Raw genomic sequence first — 9,856 nt, 5'->3', positions numbered from 1 at the left:
CTCACTTCAAATTCAAACTATTTCCACCCATTCTTCCTTCCCTCAAAACCGAACCCTATTTTTCCCACCCCTATAAATACCCCTTCATTCCTCTCATTATCCTCACACCTAAACACTCTTTTCCTCTTGCCTTACACAATCTACGCACTCTTCCCCTTCTTCATCTCCCACTTGGCCGAAGGCTTCTCTCCTTGTCCCCTCTATATGTCTTCTTCCTTTTGCTCCCTTCTTCTTTTTTTGTTAATATTTGCTTGAAAACGAGCAAAGTTCTTAAGTTTGGTGTTGCAAAAGCTTTGCTTTTTGACTTCTACCATTCCTAAGTATGGCACCCAAGGTCAGTGAAGCCTCAAGGAAGAGAAAGGAAAAGGTTCCCGCTTCCTCTTCTGAACTAGGAAAATTATGTAGATTCCTTACCAGAGCCCACCAATATCACTTTTATGCTGTGGTGAGGCACAAAAGGGTGATTCCTGAGGTCCCCTTTAGGCTCAAGGAGGATGAGTATCCAGAAATCCTTGAAGAAATCTAGAGAAGGGACTGGGAAATTCTACCCCATCCTATCTCGACTGTTGGCACACTAATGGTGCAAGAATTCTACGCCAACGCTTAGGTCACGAAGGGGTATGACACTAGTGTGAACCCACAACCCAAGAACTACCGCACCATGGTCCGAGAGCAACCCTTGGACTTTAGCCTGGAAAGTGCGAGGATGGCCGTTGCAATTGCCTCAATTATAAGGTGACCCACACTCCTACACAAAAAGGGTCAACTTCAATCAGAGGTTGGAGCAAGTGCTCATAGACATCTGTATGGATAGAGCCCAATGGAGGCTAGATGTAGATGGCAAGTCCTACAAACTGAGTAGGCTTGACCTCAAGCCAATGGTGAGAGGATGGTTGGAGCTTGTGCAATGCTCTATCATCCCTACTAATAATCAGTCTGAAGTTACTATTGACCGAGCAATCATGGTGCATTGCATCATGCTCGGAAATGAAGTGGAGGTGCATGAAGTAATCCCTCAAGAAATATACAAGGTAGCCACAAAAGCCTCCACCAAGGCAAGGCTAGCCTTCTCACACATCATCCATCGCATGTACAATTCAGTTAGAATTAACATTCCAAGTGATGCCCTCATTGAGAAGGATAAGCCCATCACGAAGATGAGGATGGACAATGTCAGAGAGCCGGCATAAGGACCCCAACAAGAGCCTGTGCAGCCGTCTCCACCAGAAATTTCTGAGATGCCTCAAGGGATGTATTTCCCCCCCAAGACTATTGGATTAACTGAACACCTCGATAGGGGAGCTGAGCTCAAATGTAGAGCAGTTGAGGGTCGTACACACTGAGCACGCCAATACCCTCCATGAAATAAGAGAAGATTAGAGACGATTGATGGAGGGAAAATAGAGGCAAGAGCGTGACATGGAGGAGATCAAACGCTCCATTGGATTCTCCGGGGGAAGCAGCAGCCGCCACCACTAAGGTTGTTGAGTCCCATTATATCTCTCTGTTTTATTTCTGTTTTCACTGTACTTTTATTCATTGTCTGTTTTTCTTTCTAAGTTCATGATCACATCTAGTCTTTTATCCTTTTCAATTTTATTTTCTTATTTTATTTCTGTTATAAGATGTGCTTTGTATCCTCACCATGCATAAAAGAAAAATTATTTGAAAAGGAATTAATGAGATGCATAAGTTTTAAGTATATCTTGAGTTATTCCAATCAATTAATGTGGTGGCCTTGCATTTTTTTCTGAATGTATGAATTAACAATGCATAATTGATGTTGAAATTGAGAATGTTGGCTCTTGAAGAATAAATAATTTAGAGAAGTATTATTGATTCTAAAAAAATGATTGATTCTTGAAGCAAGAAAAAGTAGTAGAAAAAGAAAAAAAAAGAGAAAAAGAAAAAATGCTCTTAAAAGAAAAATCAAAAGAGCAAGGATCCAAGACTTTGAGCATCAATGGTTAGGAGGGGCAGAAATTGGCCTAAAAAGCTCAAATGAGTTGCTATCCCTAACTAAATGCTTGTGGTGTGAAGATGTCAAGTGAAAAGTTTGAAACTGAGTAGTTAAAGTCGTTATCCAAAGTAAAAGAGTACGCTTAAGAACTCTGGGCACCACTGTCTGGGAATTTAAGCAAAGCTAAATTTGAATCCAAGAGGTTCCCCCAGTTAAGTGCCTATGGCGTTTATGTATCTGGTGGTAATACGGGAAAACAAAATGCTTAGAGTCACGGTAGTATCAAAGGTGCAAAGCACCAAAAGAAGCTGTGTTCAAGAATCAAGAAAAGCTAAACTAAGAGAATCAATAATATTATCCGAACTCTAGTTCTAAGAGAAGCCAATACATCTGAGCTTCAAGGGAAAGTGAGATACAAAAACTGTTTAGAAGTAAAAAGTTGTTAGCCCCAATCATGATTTGGAATTAAGCATCATTGAAAAACTTTAAAACCTATTGTATCTCTCTCTTCTTTTTAATCCTACTTGTTTTTGGTTGCTTGAGGACAAGCAACGGTTTAAGTTTGGTATTCTGATGAGCGGATATTTTATATGCTTTTTGATGTTATTTTCTTAGTGTTTTCAGTAGGTTTTGTTAAGTTTTATTATGTTTTAGTAGGTTTTAATGCAAAATTCATATTTTGGAAACCTAAAATTAACTTGCAAAATTCACCCAAAATTTGGCAAGTGTTGGCGAAGTCTAATTCAGAGGCAAGGAAAGCGTAGCAGATGCTGTCAAATTATGACCTCCGTACATTCAACCAAGCATTTTGGGAGTTACAAAGTTTCAAATAATGCATTCTCAACAGCGTTAGAAAGCTAACTTTCAGGGCTTTTATGCAATATATGATTATCTATACTTTTCTTCAGATTGGACTTCCCAAAACAGGCGTTGGACGCCCAAACTACCCCCTAGTGGGTGCTCAACGGCCCAAGAGGACCAAGGCGGGCGTTCAACGCCCAAACCTGGCATTCAACGCCACAAGGGGAGCAAGGAAGCAGCTAGGACACTCCCTAGTGGGCAGTCAATGCCCACCCTTTCAAGTTAAAAGACAAGCGCAACCCAAACACTCACCAAGTGGGCCCAAAAGTGGATTTTCGCACTATTATACTTAGTTTACTTCATTTTTGTAATTTTTAATTATTAGATTAGTATATATTGAAGTAAGATCACTCTTGTTAAGAGATCTTTTGGAACCTTTGGACTTACTTTTGTACAGTATGAGAAACTAAACCTCCTAGGTTAAGGTTAGGAGCTCTGCTAATTCGTATGGATTAATATAATTACTTTTCTACTTTAATATGTGTTTGATTCTATTCTATGATTCATTGTCATTCTTCATCCTTATGAATCATGATTCTACATGAGTTCCTTACAAGTCCTGACCTGGATAGTGTTGAGCTACAGCTTGAGGATGCATCACGGGTTCCAACAAGTTATTTGGGCTAATTGGTGTATTTGACATAAAACCTCGTTAGTCAAGGGTAATTAAGGTCCCTATGGCTCTAAGGGCTAGAACCATAAGAGCATCAGTCTCTGATCTGGAAGATCCGACCTTGTCTATGGCGTTTTGAGTAGGATCAACAAAGATATTGAATTGCCCACGCTTCACCCTCTCCTAGATTGATCTAGTCTGTTCGGATGTTTAGTTTGGACCTAAGGAGATCAATGACCATGACCAATGGCTTAATCACTTACAGCCTTGCCATGGAAGGAATCATTCATATTTGAAGTAGTTGGTATGACGTGTTAATCCAGAAGAAGCATTTCCGAAGCCTTAATTGACTTCTAATTACTGTCTCTATCTTAATTTTTTATCGCTTTTGTTTTTGCTTGTTTATGCACATACAACAACCAAAAACTACCTTTTTATTCACCTGACTAAGATATACAGGACAACCACAGCTTGCTCAATCCGGCAATCCTCGTGGGATTCGACCCTCACTCACCTGAGGTTTTACTTGGACGACTCGGTGCACTTGCTGGTTTAGTTGTACGAGTCACAAATTCGCACACCAGTGCCTTTATTTGTGTTTTCTTTGTCTGAATTGTATGGGTTTGCAACTGAGAGATCTCTCATGCTGGTGGAGGTGACGCTAAGGGTGTAACACCCTACCACACAGAGTCTTATGCTTAAGTCATAAAATAGAGGTGGTCAGGTATTACGACCTCTAAAATAAAAAAACTATATATAAAATAATAGTTGAAAGGAAATTTATACCGAGGATCCTTTGAAGGAAAGATTAAACAAAAGCAATAAACAGAAAATCACATTACTCTTGAAAGCGATAAACATGGACCAGATGAGGTAAGACCAAAGCGACATATATACATAGTAAAGGAATTCCAATGATACAGATAACAAAGCTTCTGACCCGGCTGGCGTAGTTAAAACTGGCCAAATCATATATACATACATACATACATACATACATACATACATATATACATAAGAAATCCTAAAAAGGCCCAGAATACAGTTTATAGAACCTGTTTCTCCAAATCAACATCTAAGAGGGATAAAGCATGATATATATATACAGTGGAGATATAAGAGTATCTACATATACATGAAAACCAAAATAAAGTTTCAAAACATAAAAAATCTTCGCTTTCTGAAGCTCCCAGAATGCCTCAACGAGGTGCCTCACGCTCTGCATATGAAAATCACAAAATATATATCGGGTGAGAACCAGAGTTTTTCAGCATGGTAACAGTGCCCACAAAACTAACATATAAGGTCCTGGAAAAGCCAAAGGTGATCCTAGAACTTCCGACATTTGATTCAAACTTAAAACTAAATTTGAAAATCACAATAGGGTGGGGCATCTAAAGATTCTTGATTCTATCCCAATCCTAACTAAATCCCTAAGATCATTTCCTTTCCTCTAACCCTCCGAAACACTGGTGGAACCTCAGACACAGACAAACAATGCAAACAAGGAAAACACAGATAGTTTATAGATACAGCAAATAGAGCATATAGCAGTGAAACATCAATATCAAATGGGAAATCCCAAGAATGCAAACCAAAGCAAACAGACAAATGCATATGATGTATGCTGATGAGCGGATAATTTGTACGCTTTTTGGCATTGCTTTCAATATGTTTTTAGTATGATCTAGTTAGTTTTTAGTATATTTTTATTAGTTTTTAGCTAAAATTCACTTTTCTGGACTTTACTATGAGTTTGTGTGTTTTTCTGTGATTTCAGGTATTTTCTGGCTGAAATTGAGGGACCTGAGCAAAAATCTGATTCAGAGACTAAAAAGGACTGCAGATGCTGTTGGATTCTGACCTCCCTGCACTCGAAGTGAATTTTCTGGAGCTACAGAAGCCCAATTGGCGCGCTCTCAACGGCGTTGGAAAGTAGACATCCTGGGCTTTCCAGCAATATATGATAGTCCATACTTTGCCCAAGATTTGATGGCCCAAACCGGCGTTCAAAGTCACCCTCAGAAATCCCAGCGTTAAACGCTGGAACTGGCACCCAAATGGGAGTTAAACGCCCAAACTGGCACTAAAGTTGGCGTTTAACTCCAAGAAGAGTCTCTACACGAAAATGCTTCATTGCTCAGCCCAAGCACACACCAAGTGGGCCCGGAAGTGGATTTTTATGTCATTTACTCATCTCTGTACACCCTAGGCTATTAGCTTTCTATAAGTAGGACCTTTTACTATTGTATTTAGAGACTTTGGTAGCTATCTTCATTTGTATGCTATCTTAGATCATTGGGAGGCTGGCCATTCGGCCATGCCTAGACCTTGTTCTTATGTATTTTCAACGGTGGAGTTTCTACACACCATAGATTAAGGTGTGGAGCTCTGCTGTACCTCGAGTATTAATGCAATTACTATTGTTCCTCCATTCAATTCCGCTTGTTCTTGTTCTAAGATATCACTTGTTCTTCAACTTGATGAATGTGATGATCCGTGACACTCATAATCATTCTCACTTATGAACGTGTGACTGACAACCACCTCCGTTCTACCTTCGATTGGGTGAATATCTCTTGGATCCTGATTGCACGATGCATGGTTGATCGCCTGACAACCGAGTGCTCGTCTGACAAACGAGCCAACCATTCCGTGAGATCAGAGTCTTCGTGGTATAGGCAAGAACTGATGGCGGCATTCAAGAGAATCCGGAAGGTCTAACCTTGTCTGTGGTATTCTGAGTAGGATTCAATGATTGAATGACTGTGACGTGCTTCAAACTCCTAGCAGGCGGGGCGTTAGTGACAGACGCAAAAGAATCGATGGATTCTATTCCGGCCTGACCGAGAATCGACAGATGAATTCCGCGTGCTGTGACAGAGCATATGCAATCGTTTTCACTGAGAGGATGGGAGGTAGCCCTTGACAACGGTGAAACCCTACACAAGCTTGCCATGGAAAGGAATAAGAAGGATTGGATGAAGACAGTAGGAAAGCAGAGAGACGGAAGGGAAGGCATCTTCATGCGCTTATCTGAAGTTCCTACCAATGAATTACATAAGTACCTCTATCTTTACCTTTTTGTTATTTTCGTTTATCACCATTACCATTTGAGTTTGCCTGACTAAGATTTACAAGATGACCATAGCTTGCTTCAATACTAACAATCTCCGTGGGATCGACCCTTACTCGCGTAAGGTTTATTACTTGGACGACCCAGTGCACTTGCTGGTTAGTTGTGCGAAGTTGTGTAATGCCATGGTATTGAACACCAAGTTTTTGGAGTTCATGACCGGGGATTATGAGAGTTGTGAAAAAGTATTGTTCACAATTTCGCGCACCAAGTTTTTGGCGCCGTTGCCGGGGATTGTTCAAGTTTTGAGCAAGCTTTTGGTAACATCAGTGCCAAGATCCGGCAACAACACCAAGTTTTTGGCGTTATTGCCGGGGATTGTTCTAGTTTGGACAACTGATGGTTCATCTTGTTGCTTAGATTAGGTATTTATTTTTTTTCGAAATTCTTGAAGATGAATTCTAGAGTTTCATGATGATTTGTTGAAGTCTGGCTGGCTGAGAAGCCATGTCTAATCTCATTGGACCGAGGTTTCAACTTATCATCACAAGAGCTTGTTGATTTTTATCAATCTTGCTTTTGGAGCAGTGATCTGCTAAGGCTTGGCTGGCCTTTGGCCATGTCTAGTGTTTTGGACCGAAGCTTTCTTTGAAAGCTTGGCTGGCTGTGAAGCCATGTCTAATTCCTGGACCGGAGTCTTAGACTAGCATTGCACTGATTCCTGGAATTCTCATTAAAAATTTAGATATCTTTTTCCACTTAATTTTCGAAAAACACAAAAAAAAAAAATTAAAAAAATCATAAAATCCAAAAATTTCTTGTTTGAGTCTAGTGTCTCATCTTAAGTTTGGTGTCAATTGCATGCATTCATTCATGTGTCTTAAGGATTTTCAAGTAATTCTTGATGATCTTCTTGCTCTAATCTTTGAATTCTATTGACTTGAGTGTCTTGTGTGTCTCATTTGCATTTTCATTTTGTTTGTGTCAGTAGTGTACCAACTGCTAAGTTTGGTGTCTTGCATGCATTGTTATTCGATTCTTGTTGCATTTTGATTTTTCCTTATTATTAAAAATCCAAAAATATTTTTTAATTTGTGTCTTCTCAAGTCAATAATAAAGAGAATTGAAGATTCAGAACATACAGCAGAGGAATTGCACAGAAAAAGCTGGGCGTTCAAAACGCCCAGTGAAGAAGGACAGACTGGCGTTTAAACGCCAGCCAGGGTACCTGGTTGGGCGTTTAACGCCCAAAAGGGTAGCATTTTGGGCGTTAAACGCCAGAATGTGCACCATTCTGGGCGTTTAACGCCAGGATGGCTAGAAGGGAAGATTTTGTTTTCAAATCAAATTTTTTCTAAGTTTTCAAAATCTTTTCAAAATCAAATCTTTTTCAAATCAATTTTTCAATCAAATCTTTTTCAAAATCAATTTCTTTCCATTTTCAAAGATACTTGCTACCAATTAATGATTTGATTCAACACTTCAAGTATGTTGCCTTTTCTGTTGAGAAAGGTTTAATGTTTGAATCATATCTTTTCTTGTTAGTCAAGTTTTTAATTTTTAAATCAAATCTTTTAAAATGTTTTTCAAATCATAGCTTCTCAATCACATTTTTTTCAAAACCAATCATATCTTCTTAACCACATCTTTTTCAAAATAGTTTTCAGTCAAATCTTTTTGATTTCTAATTTCAAAATCTTTTTCAAAAATCACTTGATTTCTTTTCCACTTTCATTTTCGAAAATTAAGTAATGCTTTTCAAAAATGTTTTCAAATTTTCTACTTAATTTTCGAAAATCACTTCCCTCCTTCTCACATCCTTCTATTTATGGACTAACACTATCCCTTAATGCAAAATTCGAACTCCATCTTCTTTGATAAAGTTCGAATTTTCTACTTCTGTCTTCTACTCTTCTTTTCTTCTGACACCTAAAGGAATCTCTTTACTGTGACATAGAGGATTCCACATTTTCTTGTTCTCTTCTCTTTCTTATGAGCAGGAGCAAAGACAAAGGCATTCTTGTTGAGGCTGATCCTGAACCTGAAAGGACCTTGAAGAGAAAGCTCAGAGAAGCCAAAGCACAACTCTCTTTAGAGCACCTAACCGAATTCTTCAAAGAAGAAGAACACATGGCAGCCGAAAACAACAACAATGCCAACAATGCAAGGAAGGTGCTGGGTGACTTTACTGCACCTACTCCCGACTTATATGGGAGAAGCATCTCTATCCCTGCCATTGGAGCAAACAACTTTGAGCTTAAGCCTCAATTAGTTTCTCTAATGCAACAGAATTGCAAGTTCCATGGACTTCCATTGGAAGATCCTCATCAGTTTTTAGCTGAATTCTTGCAAATCTGTGACACTGTTAAGACTAATGGGGTTGACCCTGAGGTCTACAGACTTATGCTATTCCCTTTTGCTGTAAGAGACAGAGCTAGAACATGGTTGGATTCTCAACCTAAAGAAAGCCTGGACTCTTGGGAAAAGCTAGTCAATGCCTTCTTGGCAAAGTTCTTTCCACCTCAAAAATTGAGTAAGCTTAGAGTGGAAGTCCAAACCTTCAGACAGAAGGAAGGAGAATCCCTCTATGAAGCTTGGGAAAGATACAAACAATTAATCAGAAAGTGTCCCACTGATATGCTTTCTGAATGGAGCATCATAGGTATTTTCTATGATGGTCTCTCTGAACTGTCCAAGATGTCTTTGGATAGCTCTTCTGGAGGCTCTCTTTATTTGAAGAAGACGCCTGCAGAAGCTCAAGAACTGATTGAAATGGTTGCAAATAACCAATTCATGTACACTTCTGAAAGAAATCCTGTGAACAATGGGACTAGTCAGAAGAAAGGAGTTCTTGAGATTGACACTCTGAATGCCATATTGGCTCAGAACAAAATATTGACTCAACAAGTCAATATGATTTCTCAAAGTCTGTCTGGAATGCAAAATGCACCAAGCAGTACTAAGGAAGCTTCATCTGAGGAAGAAGCTTATGATCCTGAGAACCCTTCAATGGAAGAGGTGAATTACATGGGAGAATCCTATTGAAACACCTACAATCCTTCATGGAGGAATCATCCAAATCTTTCATGGAAGGATCAACAGAGACCTCAACAAGGTTTCAATAACAATAATGGTGGAAGAAACAGGTTTAGCAATAGCAAGCCCTTTCCATCATCTTCTCAGCAACAGACAGAGAGCTCTAAGCCGAATACCTCTGACTTGGCAACCATGGTCTCTGATCTAATCAAAACCACTCAAAGTTTCATGACTGAAACAAGGTCCTCCATCAGAAATTTGGAAGGACAAGTGGGTCAGCTGAGCAAGAAAATTACTGAACTCCCTCCAA

At 39.3% G+C, this 9,856-nt stretch overlaps 1 non-coding gene across 1 annotated transcript; it reads right to left on the bottom strand.

The window, feature by feature from the left end:
- Positions 1 to 9,045: 9,045 nt before the first annotated feature.
- LOC112804444 (small nucleolar RNA R71) lies at positions 9,046 to 9,153 on the bottom strand. The gene has a single exon (XR_003203060.1). It is a non-coding gene; the product is annotated as a small nucleolar RNA R71 (small nucleolar RNA).
- Positions 9,154 to 9,856: the final 703 nt, after the last annotated feature.

This window comes from Arachis hypogaea, chromosome 5, assembly GCF_003086295.3.
Source record: "Arachis hypogaea cultivar Tifrunner chromosome 5, arahy.Tifrunner.gnm2.J5K5, whole genome shotgun sequence".
Taxonomy (NCBI): Eukaryota; Viridiplantae; Streptophyta; class Magnoliopsida; order Fabales; family Fabaceae; genus Arachis; species Arachis hypogaea.
The sequence above is the reverse complement of the archived record's forward strand: the minus strand, read 5'-3'. Positions and strand labels throughout refer to the sequence as shown.